Raw genomic sequence first — 16,286 nt, forward strand, 5'->3', positions numbered from 1 at the left:
GACAATGCAATTGGTCTGAGAAAGTCGTGAGGAATTCCACGTTCTCGTGATAGGGGTCAATCTACTTAAAGGATGACCCCTGCTAACTTACTACAGAGTGGCATGGGCCTTTGCATGCATTTAAACCCAGAGTGATTTTGGGATTTGACCTCACAGTCATCGATCTAGGCACTATAAGCACCATATAGGCACTATAAGCACAATGCCACTCCACCGTATCTCCATGGTACGTGTGCACTGATGTAAAACGTACCCGCGCCGACTGTGTGTAAACATTGGTCCTGTAAAACTGTTGAAGCGAAATTAATCAATTAAAGTTTAAATGGGTAGACCATGCCACAAGAAAGGCCGAGGAGAGACAAAAGAAACGACGGAGCAGAGACCGAGAGGAGGCGACGGAGCCAGAGGAAGACGCCTGAATAGACAGCACCAGCGAGACGACATCATCGGTCTCGGAGGGCGAGACCGATGATTTTTGATTTAAAGCTTTCGTGACTGCAGTAATTCATATTCTTAGTTTTTTCGGTAAAGTCACGTTGAAGAGAAACAACAAAATAACAAAATATATATAAAACAATAAAAAATTCTCACGACGTTTCGACCATAACTCAAACGGTCATCATCAGGTGTGTCGGTTTGCATAAATTTATTTTGAAAACGGCATATTTATTTATTTATATATATAAAAATAACGTTTGCGTCACGCGCAACGATTGGCTGTTTGCCAGGACTAGTCCATCTATTTTTTGAAAAGAGGAGGGGGGAGACGAAATTTGTTTTTATGTATGCTGTCTGAAAGCCACTGTAAGCGTGAACAATCAATCAAGAACTGAAATGATTTATCAAATCTTTCCAATGATTGCTAAGATAGAATCCATCTTCTCGGTTGAAATTGTCTCTGTGTTTGTATATGTGGATAGCCTCATGAACGAATCTCTCATGGAAGCCAGATGGCTTACAAAGAACCTCCGTCTTGGAAAAGTCAATGGCATGTGAGCCTACTGAATTAGAACAATGATCTGCTACGGCCGAGGTGTTGGTCCTACCGTGTTTAAGGTCTGCTTTATGTTCATGAATGCGGTCCGAGATATGGCGTTTGGTTTCTCCAATGTAACTACTACCACAGAGGCAACTTAGTTTGTAGACACCAGGGTATTGTATGTCCGGAATCACATCTTTTACAGACGGAACCAGATCACGGATTTTATGTAATGTGTTGAAACGGACCTGGATCTTGTGTTTATTCAAGATTTTGGAGATCTTTTTTGTGATCCCAGCAATGTAGGGTAAAGTGATGGTTTTGAAAGGCTCCTCAAGAGGGTTCTTCTTCATGGTTTGAGTGATAGCTTTGCGGATTGTATAGTCGGAGTAACCATTAGCCCTAAGAGCTTGGTGTACGTGCTTGAGTTCACTGCTTATGTGTTCCTGGTCGGATATGCATTGGGCTCTATGATACAGAGTCTTGATGAGAGAATTCTTCTGTGATGGATGGTGGTGGGAATCCGGTTTCAGATAAGCATCCGTATGGGTAGCTTTCCTGTAGACAGAGTGGCTCATTGAACCATCAGGTCTCTTTTTAATTAGGACATCCAAAAAAGGTATCTTGCCATCTATTTCGACTTCCATGGTAAATCTGATGGCTGGGTGTATGGAATTGATGTGGTCGAAGAATTGGTCTAGAGCAGGCCGGCCATGTGGCCAGATGACAAAAGTGTCATCCACGTACCTCTTCCATAAGGTTGGGCGCAGAGTGGCAGTCTGGATGGCGTCAGTCTCAAATTTCTCCATGAAAATGTTAGCTATAACTGGAGAAAGGGGGGAGCCCATTGGGGTGCCCTCAGTTTGTTTGTAGAAAGTTCCATTCCAAGTGAAGTATGTATTGGTTAAACAGTGTCTCACCAGGGGGGGTACCTCAGTGTTTAGTCCTTGATGAACCAAGTCTTCAATGATTGCAATGGTGTCAGGTACAGGAACCTTGGTGAATAAGGAAACTACATCAAAACTGACAAGCAGGTCGTCTGGGGACAGGGAAATACCCTTGATTGTTGATACCAGGTGAGTAGAACTTTAACGAAAAAACTAAGAATATGAGACCGATGATGTCGGGAAATTGCTGACTGACAATGACGAAAACAACAGCTACACTCATCGCAAATCATATGTAAGTCGTACCTTGTGATAAATGTTAATTGGACATATTTCCACCACGGGAAATGTGTTGACAGCTCAAGGATATACACGTGGCCAGGAATCGGCGTAAGGCAATTGAGCAGCTACTTAACGTGTACGTTTGCAGTTGACCATCACAATTGTAACGTAATCAGTGATACCATGGATTTGTGAACATTTGCTGTGTGACTCAACAATAGGGGATGACATTCAGTAAAGGGATAATCGTTGTCCCGATCGTTTTCCCCAAAATAAACTTACAGAGTGTTGATTTTTTTAATGAGGGTCCTGAAAAATATGGCTTGTTGGGTACCTGTTAGGGTGGCAAATGCTAACATTAATTTTCTCGAAGACGCTGTCCTGTTGATCACAAATACTTATGATAGCAAGGTAGCTATTGTAGCTTTGTTTCAGAATAATATACACACAATGGTGCCAAAGTGTATTTGGTAGGGAATATCGTTTGCAAGAAAATAAATGCGATATAAAACATGCACACAATCTGAAAACAAATAGGGCATGTAATCTACAAAATAGGCAGTATGTAACCTACGATTTCTATTAATGGTGTATACTGCCCATGGCGGATGCTTGGAGAATTTGCTACCGTTGGCTCGTGGACTTAAGAGTTACGAAGCGAAGAAATGCCTGGGCACGTGGGTTTGCGAGATGAGCTCGCCTTCCCCCAACCCATCCGCGCCAGTAGCCCCGAGAGCAATTTTATCGCGGTAGTTCATTAAAGGGAAACGTTAAACGGAAGCGTTTTAAATCAAAAGTGCGGCCATACGAATCACTCTAAAAACAGGTGCGCGCACAACAAATGCGCGCGCGCACGCGTTGTACCGCGCACGTCACCGATAGCCATCAATCAAGTTTCACTCAATAAAGCGCAACTTTAATTAGCTCATGCGAAATCTACAATGAGATTTAATGAATACGGACGCGCGCGCGTGTTTTTGTTGTTGTTGTTTAAGAACGGGCGCAATTACCGGGCGTTTAGTGACGTCATTAATTCCGCTTGTTAATTCAATCTTCAGAACCGGTTGTTTTTTTTCCGTGAAAGGGGTTGGATGGAGGGAAGGACGATGTGGAGAGCGATAATTGGTGAAAAATGTTTGGGCTCAGAAGTGATGCTTCGCTTTATGTCCATGTACGTGTGTGTCTATGACGGTACGCACTGTTGCCTGCGCGGTACGCGGTGAGTACGATACCCAGGATTCGTGTGTTGTGCAGTACGGTTTCCGTTTTCAATGCTTGTAAAACGAGAATGGAAATACCTCGCTGAACTGGTCAAGAAGCAGACGGTCATCTCTCTGCAGCGGCTTTTTTTTTAGCTCGCTATCGGAACAAAGACGATCACCTGCATCGCGTGGTTTCAATCGTGGACTCTTCCGATATTAGGAAGCCACTTGAGCGATGCACTTTTTTTAAAATCCTCGATTAAAAGCTCCTTTCTTCAGAACTGCTTTTTTTTGGTGTTTTTATTTGTCGTCCTCCGCCTCTCAACTTCGATTAGCACGGCTGGTTACGTAAGATGCGAAAGAAGTTCAACGTACATGCCGTGTTTAATAGTCGCTTATCAGCCGGAGAATGTTGGTGATGCAGTACACGGCTATTATGTGCATATGTGTGGTTGTTGGCACATCTCGCTGCTATGAAGAAGGGCGAATGTCGCATGTTATGTTTACGTTTTTTCGAGCAGTGTTATTGACAAACGTGCTGGGTTTGAGTTTCTAATATTCCAGTTTTTAGACAAAAGTGATGTCCTGCTCAAACGAGCATTGCTGCGATACTTTTCTGTGTATAACCCTGAGCCAGTGGGTATAGATTACATTATCCCATGACGTGGGAGAATCTGACCAACGGGCAATTTGTGCGTATGCACCACTGTGACATCCGTTACAAAGGTATGGTTAATTCCTTTGCACTATGTTGAACTTTCAAGGAAGTGGATTTCGCACAAAGTCGTAAATAGCACTGCCTTAAGAGCTAACGTACAATAGGCGACCTTTATGGCAATGGCCTTTTTCATGGTGCATTGCGCTTTGATTTTTTGTTACGCAGTTAGGCAGGCCCATTGCCTGAAACGTCACGTTATGATATCCGTTTAATGTTTTAAGGCAGTGAAGCCGACGAGTTAGTGGTTTGTTAATTGTGCTTGGGCACCACTGCCAACCCAGCAGCATCGCCATATAATGCGCATTAACCTTGAAAGCTTTGATGACATATTGGCATTGGATAGGGGTCTACAATCTGCGGCTCCGGAGCCGAATGCGGCTCTTTAAGGGCCACTTCGTGACGTTATTTACAGCGCCAACCTATAGACCCGCACGGAACCAACCTAAAGAGCCCTGGCAATGGACGAGGTGAGGGCGGGGGGGGAGTGCCCGGGCATCGCTGCTCATCGGCCAGAAGAGCGCGCTCCCCGGCACGCCGACTCCGTCTATCGCTCGATCGCCACCGCTGCTGAGGTGGTGGTGGGGGGACCCCCACGCAGCGCTCAGCCACCTCCTCCACTCCAGCGTGCCAACGACCACTGAGACAAGGTCGCGCGTCAGCTTCGTTCAATGACCGGTAAAGTTGGATCGAGCTCGGGTCCCCCACGGAACAGGCTGACCTATCCTAGCGAGCTGTTGATCATTGCCACGTTGGTGAACGCATTCTAACGGGCGTTATCGGTGGGAAAATGCAGTCCGTTCATCGATGGAAATTAATTATTATGCTCCCTATGCAGAGGAATGCATCGAATTGTGGTATTCTAATATTTTCATATTTGTATAAGCTGTTTAATTAGTTAAAATTAAACGACTGTATTTATTTTGCCACGTAAGGTCCACTGCGCTCTGTATCTTTTTCAGAAGCGACCTGGCCACATATAACAGCTCGACAAAGTGACTTGTGGAAATGTATAGTAACCAAGTGTTCTAAATGTTTGATTCTAAATGTGGATGGGGAGAGACATGCTAACTCCAAACATACAGGCGTCAGGGTCGGGATCGAACCCACGGCCTCCTGTATACCAGGCGAAATAGAGTTTGGTACATTCCTACTCACAATGTTAATTAATAAATGTATCGAGTTGAACGCGCAGTGGATTGCGTATTGGCTAGGGTGCAAGTAATATTTCATCCTGTGTGCACCTTAAAAGTGAGAGAGAACACCGTTCAGGTGATCCGCTAACATATAATTAAAAGTTAATTTTAGCTTTTAATTGAAAAGGGTGTTAGAAGTATATACCACCCTTGCCAGAAAATTTAGGTTTGGATGGGCCAGAAAATGCAGTTATTATAAATAACAGTAAATACCGTACTTGTTACAGCGTTAACACTTTGTATAAACACTGCAATGGTTATTATTTCCAGCTAGGCGGCGCTGTGCGTTGGAGGCACCGTGAACACGATCCAGTCCATTCATTTATTGGTGGGTAAATTATGCACGCTTATCTTCTCTTCAGAGTGGTTATCATGTGACTAAACTGTCACCTGTTGTAGTAATGTGGAATTAACGCAATTGGCTCAGGTTTGCCTGTCGAGAGAAGTCGGGCACTTTATCTTCGACAGCCTGCGTATGGCTAATGTTGATTTAGAGCAACTATAATTTTACATATGTTTACGGCACACGGTACCAATATGGATGTGTGCGTATTACACATGCAAGTAAACACTTGATCAACATGCCACGCGTAACCGTGACATCCATGGGGTCACGGCAGAGGCCAAGTGGCTGTTTATTGGTTCATGGCAACAATACTAACCAAAGCGCTCCGAGCCTTCAGTTTACACTGATGTCCTCCGTCTCATGACACGTGCTTGCAGCTTCAGGAACTATTGCGGAAAGTCGGTTCAGTTGATCACACAGCTGCCAACAGACCCCCCCAAAATCACATTGAAAGCGAATATGCCAGACATGGTATATAGACGTATCCGATCGGAGAATGTGAAATCGGGACATAACAATATCCGACGCGCCAAACGGGAGAAAAAAGCATATTAAATGGGATGGTACAACTGTCACGTGCATCTGTCAGGTGGGTGTGCTGTGAATATCTGTTTTGGAATAACTGCGCGTTCCTTACATGCATGACCGTGATTGTTGAAGAAGTCCACTTGCTAATGTCACGATTTTAAGAAAAATTGCACTTTTTTAATGCTTAACGCTGACATGTTTAAGCATTCGATTTGCTGCAATACAATAGCACTAAACCATGACTAAATGTCATATTCGATGAAATTCAAAACATTGTTTTGATATTTAAATGTTTTTTTTTTAAACCCTTAGGTAGATGTAGATGGGTTTTATTCCATAGCACTTTTTGAGTACCACATTTCTTGTATTGGACAAAGTCAACAAAGGTAGTTTTTTTTATTAGAAAAAGAATGCATATTTTACCATCAAACTGTGTGAGACCAGCCCAAGGTGAATGTCTAAGAAGGAATACAGAAATACGGTCAACTAATGTGTAACAGACAAGTGAGTTATAGAGAATTGGAGACAACTTAAGTGCTCTGATAGCTATATATTTTTTTGCAAAACACAAGTATTGAAAAAAGTGTCTTAAGTAATAACAGCAGTGACAAACGCCTTTTGAGATTCCACAGCCCTCATTGTGTAAAGAGATGGAGACGTATTCAGTTTAGATTTTTAATGACGGCTATAATGGAGAAACGTGTGTGGTCAACTTGTGGGGAATGGTAGTGTAGGGGTTGGTGTGCTATGCAACAAACCTGGCCACCCGAGTTCGACTCCTGCTCACGGCCAACACCAGTGACGATAATTTGAACTGGCCCTGGACCTCCCCTAGGTCGCATCAGCCTCATGAGTACCTGGTGCGGTGTGTGAAAATCATTGCCACTGGGGAGACAAAGGCGGCCGGGCATAGTGCTGGCCCTCCACCCCCTCGTGTGCCGTGCCAGCCTTCATAGGTGCTCGCTAGCAGCACTTGCCCTAACAGTCTGTTACAGGCTATGCAGGGGGATCTTTGTTTGAACATGTGTAATGTAGTTCTCGGATACACCGTCTTGTCTTTTTGTGTATTTATAATGAATATAGTCCTCTGACAACTCAACGAGTAATAGCGAGTGACTATACACCGGGATAGTTGCACAACTCTATTCAGAGCCAACATAACGTCTCTCCTCAAGACAACTCTCAGACGATGGAGACGACCCGATCCAGGGCGACGGCAGCGAACCCCAACCCGAACAGCCCACAGCTCCGGCTTGTGCTGCTTCTTAAGCTCGCCTGGTCCGGCCACGCCATTTTTTCCAGAATTCTCTCGCCGCACCGTCTCTTGTCGATCACCGCCCAAATGACACGTCCCCCCGCCATTGGATCCCGTGCTCTCCCTCACGTGACTCCGTCAACGTTAGTCTCGTCAATCATCATTAGCACATCCATTAATAACCATGATCCCGGGGAACCATACTGTCCCGCTATCTGCTCCGCACTGTCTTTACATCACCCCCCCCCCCCTTCTAAAACAAAAAATACCCGTTCTTGGCTAACACAATTTCAACAATTTATTTTTAGGCTGAATCAACCGTTTAACACGATACGTAACAATTGTTTAGGGGTTGAAGGAACAACCTACACTTTAGAACACCAATGGAGACCACCGCAATGAAACACAACAATAACGCCAACTCTGAACAACACACGCACACAACCCCCGCGATCATCCCGCCAAGCCACGTACATTTTGAACATACAGACGCCCACAACACAAACCAACAACATCACGGCGATCCGTCAACGAAATGTCCCGTTATTGACGTCGGTCCTTCTCCCCGGGCAGATTTGTGGCCGTCAATGGCCAAGAGGGCTTGCACTCAACCCGGGGGGGGGGGGGGGTTGAGGTCTTCAGGCACTTCTGAGGCCAGGGATTCGCAACTGGGGGTGGAACAACACATCACTCGGCGTCCGATTACAGCGGCCCGGCCCGTCCAACACCCCAGACCCCGACCACACAACACTGGAGATGAATGATGCAAGACTAAGGCAACATGCGGCTCCAAGCGCAACTTATGGCAGCTCGGCTGCAACATCTCGCTCGCCCTTACCCGCACCATGGCCGTCCAATTCCAACGACCTCCACCGGCCATGTACCTGGCCAGTGCAAGTTTCGGGGACTAAAGCAATGGCACTTCGCAACCAACTCAGCCAACCTCTATCCCGAACTACACCTCCTCTGACTCACACATTCCGACACATCACACAGTCCGACGTATTGACAAGGAGTGTTTTTCCCTTCCTGAGGCTGGATCCCGTCCAACATCCATAGGGGCGAATTTCCATGGCCACCATTCCCTCAACAGGGACCGCATGCAACAGGAGTCGCACTCAACCTCATGCACCCCAAACAACTTAGGGTTACTGCCACAATTCACCCTTCCATGCTTTCCAGCATGTGTCCTCGCTCCCGTCTCAGCGCTCGGCCCGAATCCGTCGCATCAAGCTAACCTCGTAATTAAAGTTACGTGGTTTCGCTTCGCAGGCTTATGCTTATGATGAAATTTGCATCTTCTCATGGATTTGGACAATTTCTTCATAAGGGGAACTGTTAATTTCGTTTAACAATTACGATCATATTCCCATGTTTCGTCGTGATTCATGTGTACTCCACGTACTCGTCTTTCTTATCCTTCCAATGTTTTAAATTCTACATCCATTCTGCCTTCTGCTTTACTTCCAATTTGATTGACACTTTGACTAGTGTTTCTGTACATCTCATCTAGTGGCCAAACTTTGATATTTTTCTTTCAATTTTCTCCATCTTTTCTCGCCGATTTTTGTTTCTGTCAAGACAATTCATGGAGAACCTTCTCCACTACCACATCAATTTCTCCATCTTATTTTAGTGTCCAACCTTCACGTGTACAAAACTGCCCTGCACACCCGACTTTTCATCAAACGACTCTTGCTAGTCCTACTTCATTAGTCTGTCCTGTTTCTTTGTCTTGGTTATATCAAACCCTCTACCACTCTCTTATATTGAAACTCAAGCGACCTATTCCGTATTCCATGTTGATCCCGTAAAGTTATCAACCACAACAGATATTTGTTATTTATTTTATCCCATAATACATTCTGCTAGTTGATGTCATGGTGTTCCCATCACAACTTCTGCTGCCATGCTGGACAGCAGTGGTGACCGTTGACATCTTTGGGATTTTCTTACTTGATTGCAACCTCCTAAGAGTAAATGATACATGCCATAATGTTATTGATGTTTATTATGAAACGAGTTTTGAGTAGCCGACAAATATTGCACACAACGGTATTTGTGTTCAATATTTATTAAATGCATGCCAATCCATAAATTGTAAATGCTGTTCCCTTTATTTAGTGACGACAAACTGTGCTTCATTTGCCTCTGTTTTTGCTACACCTTCCATATGTGATCCTGAAATTCAGTGATTTTTTTTCACTGCATTGGAAGCTAAACTACTGATGCAATAATAGCACAGTCAACGTCAGACATGTTTTCTTCAAGGAATGAAATTATAATTGCTTTCCTTCATTAACTGGGTTATCTTTTTCAGATCTGATTTTTTTTTGTTTTACCTAGTCGTGTAGTCGCTGTCCCAACCTGCTTCCAAAATGGCATTGGTAATTTTCCCTCTTGACTTTCCGTGACCAATTCTTATATTTTTGTAAAGAGTCACATTTTTTTAGAAGGGATTATTTATCTACCTGGTAATTCGTGCATTTTTCGCAAATCATTGTGAATTTGAGTTGCGTAGCAAAGACAATCTCAATTGTTGAGGGTCTTTGCTCCCACGGATTCGGACAGCGAACTACAGAGGCACCGCAATTGTTAGGCTTCGACAATTATTGGAGGATAAATTTTTGATTAGTTTGTAGCTTCATTTTTTATATAAATGGTGTCTGGAGCAACCATTGCATATGCCCAGCTCATTTAACTCGGCCCTATTTGTTAATTTATTCTCTTTGGTTCTTCTCGCCCTTTCTCGCATTTTCCTGTTATCGTCCTCGTTTGGCTTTGCCTACGATTGCATCGAAATCACATGTCACAACAACAACGTAGAATTCCTGAATGCTACGTATCCATATCTTGATTCTACACTTCTCATTCATTACTCTTGTTGGCATGCCCATGATGTCTGGTTGTGATTATCCCAAGGTATTTACCTCCCTTTTAAAACAGTAACTCAGGAATTGACTGCTTGATATGACTCCAATTGCTGCTGTATTTCAATTTTGGGTTTACAAAAACACCTACCCTATCAATTTCATTCTGTGCTTTGTTTAGTTGCCACTGCAGTCCTTGTGGTCTAGGTTTTCCCTTCCAGATATCTTCTCGCATCCACAAATGTCAGTCTAGTTTCATGCACTTGCCACGACTCACCTGGAGGTGTAGAACAGTTACACCTCGAGCCCTCAGTCAAATCATGAGTCGGGTTAAAAGCGTTTTGTTACAAATTTACAGGGCATCTAAATACTAAATGTGTCTCCAGACACTGGATGTAGCAGCCCACATAACAAACAGAAAACGCTGACGAAATCAATGTGGTGTGAAAAGAGCAACCGTTAAATTTAATCAACGAACTTTTTCTGGATAGTGAGCATTGGTCTAACATGGCACACACGCCAGTACTTAGTATATTACTTATGCTTATTCAAGAAACACATTTTGGGCCTTTGGGTCTGTACTCGACAACAGATGAAAAAACGGATCCCCATCACCGCAATCTAGGCTGACAGTGCTTTAACTAAGTAAAGATAATTCACAAATGTTGTGCGGGAGGGGGGGTGCAGTTAGAATCGGATGACAATTGTGATGGAGTTCGGAGGGTGGAAATTTTTAAATGATTGGGCAGAGCATCATGTGAAAAAAGTGATACATGCATACTGAAGTCAAGACTAAACAAGTTTGTTTTTATTGTGCCCGCTGCCATTGACATCATATTTTGTCAACAAGGTATGATGGCGCTGCTTAAGGTTTAACTCGACAAATCTATTTCTGAGTTGAGCATGCTGCCTTTATGCCACCTGGCTGTCATTTTTTTACTTTCTGTCTAATGGTTTGCCAGGATACAGCCTCGTTTAGACAGCACTTATGCATGCAATAAATAGAATAACAAAAAAATACCAATAATGCACTTGGGTTAAGGTGGCTATAAACACTACACCGTCTTTTGATTACTGGCCACGGCTAACATAGGTGGTAAGTGATATCTGAACCAGGCCGAGTTACCCCCTTCACCAACCAACACTGGCCAGCTTGGTCAGGTAAAGTAAACAAACTTCTTGTGACTAACATGGCACTGCGGGAGGCCTTCATCCAGCAGTTAATTTGACAGATGTTATTTTTTTAAGTGGTGTGTCATTTTTTATTTATTTAAGAGGTTCTTGAATCGGCATCTAATTATAAAAGGCCCGCTGTCCGTTTGTCTGTCAAATAAATTGAGCCTTTCAAAAGCCTTAATCTAAAAGTTCTAGAAAGTGCCCCCCCCCCCAAATGTGGGGTGAAAGGTTAGTCCAACAGGTCTCCGAAAATTCTCGACCTCCCCCAAATGTTTTATTTTGTAGGCATATATGCCGACACCCTACGTACAATAATGTCCATGGTATCTGCGCACATCATCAGTGAGGGTGACGAGTGAGGCGTAAAGCGTCAGCCCTCCGCAGGAGCTAGTTAAAGCAAACCATTCAGGTGCGCAGCACAATAAACATGGATAAACGCTCACGAAAGCTACTCAACCATCAAACATGAATTGATAGAAACATCTGATGCTCTCGAATGTAAAAAAAAAACATCGTGACCCCCCCCCCCCCCCTAAACAGGTCAACTCCCAACCACCCAGTTCCAATCATTCACTCCCCATGCCAGGTCCAACCACTGATATCTCTTGCTTATACAAAGTAAAACATTTTATTTGTTCTTCCACCATGAATACTTATGGCGTGTATCCTCTATTCCTTGCAGTGTACAACAACCTCAATGCCGTTACTCCTTTTAACGAATTCAAATACGTTATAGTGATTGTGCTGTTGCTCATCCACCTATACTCACGAGTGGAAATATATTTTACTCCAGGATTTTTAAAAAATCCTAGCAGTTTTTCGTATATTTTCAAAATAAGTGTATAAAGTATATGGGTTTTGTAAAAAAAAAGTCCGTAGGTGGGCCAAAGGAGTTAAATATAGACGCAATGATCATGTCAGTGCCATGTAGCCATTGGTTCTAATAGTATCGCCATTCTACCTTTTTAAATAGCCATGCAATTGACAAATGAACACACCCATTGCCGCGTACTTCGTATCATCCGACATCTACCATAAAAGCCTGGAGTTCCGTTTTTCCGTTTGTCCCCTCCCCCGAACCCAAAAAAAAAGAAATGTTTTTAATAGGCATATATAGTCAGTAGTATCTACGGACTCTACATATGCCTACATACCCTACAGACAATAGAACCAGTAGTATCTGCACACCTTGGTGGAGGGGGGGGGACACCATTGAGGGCGATGCGCAAAGCGTTGAGAAGCCCTCCGCAGGAACTCGTCTAAAATGACTTGCAGGCTGTATCGCCGATGACGCATTCCTTGTTGTGAGGGCAGGCTGTGGCCCAAGCTATGCACTGCAGTTGGCATGTCATTAAATTTACATGCAATTTGTCCATTTCAGGAGAGGTGAGAAAGGTCTCGATGTGCCATGGAAGGGTTGCTCTTAATTATGGTCGGGTTGCCCCTTGTAACACAATGAATACTGGAAAATAGTAAGTTGTTGCTCACGAGAGAGATGCTTGCATTAGTGGGTTTCCAATGGTCATGAAATGTTATGCGGGATTGCATGTGCCAATCTACTGAGGTTTCACTTCTCACCACGTGTTTAAACACGATGATATGCACACGGGCGCACACATGGTCTGCACGTGAATGCGTTTGTAATATTATGCATGCAAGTGTGTACTTGTAAAAAGAGATTTGATTTTAATAGTGCTAGGAATAATATGCAAAGCACTGAGCAATGCTAAACCTCTTGCCCATACTGTTGCGCAGTTGTGCACAGTGTTCTGGTCTTACGGGATTACATGCAAAACTACTTGTGCATTGTTTTGGATACCACAGTTTACAGGAGCAATGCGGTAGAAGATCCATGGTGGGAATCGCATGTCGCGACCACCCATTTTTGACGGTACAAGTAATTTATAGGGGACTAGAGGGAAGTACCTGGCGTTGCCCAGGCGAAAAAGACACACACACATCGACTTGGACACACAGACATCGGCCCACACACACAAAAACACATCGACTTACACACACATACATAGACTCTCACACACGCATTGGCCTACACACACATACACATTGGCCTATACACAGACTCACACACACAGACATCCACTTTAGATACACACACGGAGTTGGACACACAAATCGACGTACACACATACAGCGACACACACACCGACCTAAGCACACATGCAGTTACACAGACACATCGACTAAGATGCACACATATTGGCCTACACACACACACATTGGCCTACACACACATGGACTCGCACACAGACATGGACTTTAGATACACACACATGGAGTTACACACACATATCGACGTACACACACATCTGCTGTTGCCCGTGAAAAAAAGACACATACACACATCGACTTGCACACACACACACATGGACTTAAATGCACACACATGGACTCACACACACACACACATCGACTTACACAGCAATCCCTGATGATGCCACAGCTAGAGCAATTTTCTCTCTGGCGAGCCTTGGCGAGGAGCAGTTTGAAAACGAAAGTCTTCCCAGTACTGGCAGGTGCATCAAGGAAAAAAAAGACTCGATTAGTCTCCATGTCTTCCAAGATTTTCGTGTAGGCTTATATTTGTGCATCTATCAGCTTTGGTTAATTTTCCTAAATAAATGTAAGAATCTGTAAAGCATAATAGCATATTTCACGTAGGATCTCTTGAGCAAGGGCATGCAGGTTGTCCCTGTTGGGTGTTGGTAGTCCCATTTGACGTGAGCTATTTTCCACCAATGGAGTGCATTTTGTCCTGAAGGAGGATGAGGGCCTGTTTCAAGATGACATCAGAAAAGTTGACGTCGAGGTTTGTATTTTGTCATTGAGCTCCGTGGAGGATGTCCTCACTCATGCCCTCTTTGTATTTTTTTGCCAGAATCCCATGGGGTTAAATGGGCTGCAAACGTGAAGATTTATAGAAGAGCAATGTCTGTTGGAAAGGGGACTGACCAACAGAAGCTTCTGTCATAGCATTATGAAGATGGTGATCATGTGCAAGAATTGCACGAAGATTGCAAGCTTCCCTGTATGTTTAGAGGTCTTGGAAAGGTGTGCCCTTTGGCAACATGGAGAAGCATTGGGAGAAAGTAGCACTGCTGATTGTTGGGATGAACCGTGCAGACTCATCTTAAGGCATCAGATGCACTGTTAACAGCACGTCGCTTCCATTTTTTTAGCAGTCAATGTATAGTAGGAGGGAACTTAATGGCAGAGCAGGTTGGCAGCAAATGGGTCACTTTGGCACAAAACAAAGAACGCCATCAAGGTGGTATCTTGTGACGCCAGGGCCTGTTGGTCATTTCCTTTGACGTAGATGCGTTGACCATTTGAGGTGAAGTGGCAAATGGACGACTGTGGGGGAACGGTTATGGATGGGGAAGCCAATAATTCTGCAAATGGCCTCGTTGTTGCTGATGTATCTTCCTTGGAAAAAAAAGGTTAAGCTCGTGCACACTTTTTTGTAAGGCAAAGGCAGCCATGTCAGAGCCTTTATTGATGTATTTGCAAACATATTTGATGGCTTTTTTTAGAAGAGCAGAATTTCACGTTAAAGTGGGCCTGGAAGATATTGCACAGAAGAGGGCAGTAGGGAACGATCCACCGGTTGTTAGCCTTAATTTCCGAGTTAGTGGCAGGTCTGAGCGTTGTTTGAAATCTAACATAGCCATTATGGGCAAACTGAGTGTTTCAAGTAGTTCCGTGGATACCTCTTGGTACACCTGTTGTCTTGCATACATGGCGCATTTGGATAGAACTGGCCACATGGGCCATGGAGTATTTGATTGCAGACCACATAGAAAAGGGCAGGGTCTTGATGGGGGTGAGGTAGCTCAGCACTGATAAATGTTTCGATGTGACTTGCATGAATTGTTTCCCTCATCCATAGCGAAATGTGAGGATGAGGCGACGACGTTTTTGCCACCCAATGGTGTGCAAGTTACTGTGTCTATCCAAAGAGGCCGCCTTCGTTGGTCGTAATAAGCATAATGAGGTAATAAACTTTGAGTTTTAAGACCCTCGCTAAGATGTCCTGTCTGTCTGGTGGCTTTTGGTTTGGATAAATGTAAACCTGGATCTCCTTTCATTTGGGATTGCAAGTGAAGGTGATGAAAAGATGGGGCGTGCCATATTGGCTGATGTACGTCATGGCATCCCGAGTCTTCCCATGCATGTATCTTGGTGGCGCTGTAAAGGATGAAGGCAAAATAACTAATCAGCCCACATTGTGACCATTTGCATCTTCTTTGGCATTGATGGTGTCCCAGAAATGAGCATGCTGGTCACACGCAGGCAGTTTTGATTCAGTTGAATGCAAAGAAGGTGCTCACTCTCAATGTTGGCATACTCATCGACCAACATTGAAAGAGGTTGGCGTACCATAATGTGGTTTCCTCCTCTGTCCATGATCACGAAGGAATATAACATTTTTTAGAGGAGACAGTTTTGTGAGGATGTCTTTGTCCTGCAGCTTTTCAATTGGAGAAAACTTGACGTGGCACCCATCTTGGCCTTGCGACAGGAAAATGTGTTTTTGTAGGGCATCGTATGCTCAGTTAGTGTCAGGAAATTGTGCGATGGTTTTTTTTTGGTATGGAAGAACAATGTCTCTCAATGTTCCTCACCCACCGTAAGAAAGCAAGGTCAAAAATATTTGGGGCATTGAACCTCCCTGCGTGCTCTCCACTTTGGAAAGTAAGGTTGCGGTACGGCAAAATTTTAATGGGTAATGTTCCCACGAATGTAATAAAACTATAGACGAATTGCAATGGGCTGTAGCTAAAAGTCCAACGTATTTAGCAGTCTAATATATTAATCAGCATCGCAGTACT

The 16,286-nt window shown here is 44.0% G+C and overlaps 1 long non-coding RNA gene across 2 annotated transcripts; it reads left to right on the forward strand.

Moving 5' to 3' along the window:
* Nucleotides 1-1,317: 1,317 nt before the first annotated feature.
* Nucleotides 1,318-15,476, forward strand: LOC116942650 (uncharacterized). Of its 2 annotated transcripts, XR_004402824.2 has the most exons (4): nt 1,318-3,367; nt 4,481-4,743; nt 5,532-5,589; nt 14,333-15,476. It is a non-coding gene; the product is annotated as an uncharacterized LOC116942650 (long non-coding RNA). The 2 variants fall into 2 exon arrangements; XR_004402823.2 differs by lacking the exon at nt 5,532-5,589 and having other exon boundaries at nt 1,322-3,367.
* The last annotated feature ends 810 nt before the right edge of the window (nt 15,477-16,286 follow it).

This window comes from Petromyzon marinus, chromosome 15, assembly GCF_048934315.1.
Source record: "Petromyzon marinus isolate PM22_M1 ecotype Great Lakes invasive population chromosome 15, UKy_Petmar_22M1.pri1.0, whole genome shotgun sequence".
Taxonomy (NCBI): Eukaryota; Metazoa; Chordata; class Hyperoartia; order Petromyzontiformes; family Petromyzontidae; genus Petromyzon; species Petromyzon marinus.